General features: G+C 59.8%; 1 long non-coding RNA gene across 1 annotated transcript; it reads left to right on the top strand.

Moving 5' to 3' along the window:
- The first annotated feature begins 238 nt into the window (after nucleotides 1-238).
- On the top strand, nucleotides 239-2,138 carry LOC121041388 (uncharacterized). The gene is made up of 2 exons (XR_005795714.1): nucleotides 239-872; nucleotides 1,704-2,138. It is a non-coding gene; the product is annotated as an uncharacterized LOC121041388 (long non-coding RNA).
- The last annotated feature ends 389 nt before the right edge of the window (nucleotides 2,139-2,527 follow it).

Raw genomic sequence — 2,527 nt, 5'->3', positions numbered from 1 at the left:
TCTGACCTACAATTTCAGGCCCAGTGAGCTGGCAGACCCCAGGCCAGACAAAGGGGCCTTGTTCCCAGCCTCTTTCACGGAAACTCCCCCCCAACAGCTTGGCCCCAGCTGAACAAAACCACACGCCAACACGTGGGAGGAGGGGGTGGGTGTGCAGGCAGCATCCCAGCACCCCTCTCAACTCCAGGCCCTGCCCAGAGTGCCAGAGGCCACAGACGCTGAGGAGAGCTCCCCTTCTGCTGCCCCCCACACCCCCAGCCGCTCCCGTCTGAGTCTCCTGTGGGGCGGGGGGGAGCCAGCCAGAGCGTGTGCCCTCTTCTCCTGTCAAGCGAGGCTCACGCCAACCCTCCAGGCAGGCCTTGCCACCAGGCCCACTTAGCAGATGAGAAATGCGGGAGGCTTAGAGGTCATGGTCACGAGCCCTGGGCTCAGCCAGGAGAGGCAGAGGGCGGACTACACGCGGGCAGCCTGACTCCACCGCTCTGCTGCCCTGAGGGGTCCTGCCCGGGACCACACCCCAGCACACTCTCTGCCATCAAGGTGGGCTGCAGGGGGCGTCCTCTTCCACCAGACCTCACCCTGGCCTCCCTGCAAGAACACGCAGGCCGTGCAGCTTCCCCTCAGAGAGTCCGAGAGCGGAAAGGGACAGGGTGTCAGCGCCGGCCTGCTCGACAGCTTCCAGGGGAAGAGGGGGAGGCCCCAGCCCCACTCGCCACTTCACATCTGGAAATCTGAGTATCCACCCTGCCTGCCTGCCAGCCCTCAGAAGGTCTCCTGCAAAGAACTCAAGTTCCCAGCCTGCCACCCACAAGCTGTGTGATGCGGGGCAAGGGCCTCCCCTCTCTGAGCCTGCATTTTCTCACCCTCGAAATGTGAGTGAGGGCTGGGGGGGGGGGGGGGGGGGGGGGGGGGGGCGCCCCACAACACCAGTGTACCACAGCCGAGGCCACGCGACCCCCCCCCCCCGGAGTTGCAGAGGGAAAATAATGGAAGGATCAAGTGTGGGCAAGAAAGTGAAGCAACTGGAATTCTTGTCCGCCGCTGGTGGGAGTCTCACATGGTACAATCATTTTAGGAAACTATTTGGTGGGATTGACTAAAGCTGAGCACATGCACAGCCTATGACCCAGAAATTCCACTCTTGAGTGTCGACTCCAGAGGAGGACAGCATGTGTCCTCCAGAAGTGAGGACAAGACCTTGGTCCCCAGCAGCCCTGTTCGTCATTCCCCAGCCCGGACACCCACGCAAACGTCCAACAGCAGCGGGATGGAGACGCAGGTCGCGGTGCGTTCGCACAGCCGAGGGTACCGCAGCGCGGCGAAAGCAAGGAGTTCACGGCCACGCGCACCAACACGGATGTAGCTCACTAATACAGCTCCGAGCTCAAGTCGGGCTCAACAGATTACACAAGTATGAGTCCGTTGTTTACCAAGTTCGACAATGGGCGGAACGAATCCCTTGCCATTAGGAGTTGGGAGCAGGTCCCCTGCGTGCGGTGGTGACCGGAAGGGGGCACGGGGGCGACTCTCAGGGGGCCGGCTGGGTTCTGCTTCTTGATCTGAGTGCCAGTTTCATGACTGGGTTTGATTTGTGAAAATCCAGCATGCACACACTTAGGACGGAGGCCTAAGGGGTTAATAAAGGACAGGGCTGCGGGGTAAGCCGCGATGTCCCTCACTGGTCTGCTTCTGCTTTTATTAAGACTCTAAAGGGATGGCTAGAGAGTGGCCCAGTGGCAGACAACATCCATGCCCTGCCCATCACCTGTCAGCCCGCGAGGGACGCCACTGTGGCCTCCGTGGTCCCCGCTGCACACACCAATGTCTTCTGTTGACAAGAGAGCACCTGGCCTGCAGGACAGCCCCAGGTGCCGTGCGGTTCGTGCCTCCGGGAACAGCCTCAACCAATAAGGGGCAGGACTGGTGGGCGCACATCCCAGCTTCCTCGGCCCATGCCGGGCAATTCTGAGGTTTGCCCTGCACAGTCCCCTCAGGGTCCCCAGCTGGCTTTCGCCCCAATTGCCTCCAATGGTGACTCTTTGGTAAACGCAGCTTTTGTTGGCTTTCTTCCTTCCCCTGCCTCACATCGTCACTGTGGTTTCTGGAATCATATCCCAAATACACTACCTGCACTCAAATCCTTGCCCCACATCATCTTTTGTAACCCTAAATGTCAGGACAAGAGAGAATGACGGAGGGAGGGTCCCCATCAGGGGAGGGAAGCCAGTCCCAGATCTGACGAGAAGACCCCATGTGGCCATGGGCAAGTTACCTGCTTATCTGAGCCTGTCAGTAGCACAGGGTGCTGAGATTCTCACTTTAGCAGGAACTGGTGGCCATGACCCAGAGCTGAGGACAAAGAAGTCCCCGAAGCCCACATTTTAAAGAAAGCCAGACGAGGTGCCTGGGTGGCTCAGTCGGTTGAGCATCCAACTTCAGCTCAGGTCATGGTCTCACAGTTCATGAGTTCGAGCCCCGCGTCGGCCTCTGTGCTGACAGCTCAGAGCCTGGAGCCTGCTTCGGATTC

The sequence above is a fragment of the Herpailurus yagouaroundi genome, unplaced genomic scaffold, assembly GCF_014898765.1.
Source record: "Herpailurus yagouaroundi ecotype Mexico unplaced genomic scaffold, PumYag 183, whole genome shotgun sequence".
NCBI classification, from domain to species: domain Eukaryota; kingdom Metazoa; phylum Chordata; class Mammalia; order Carnivora; family Felidae; genus Herpailurus; species Herpailurus yagouaroundi.
This window is presented reverse-complemented; position numbering and strand designations above follow the sequence as displayed.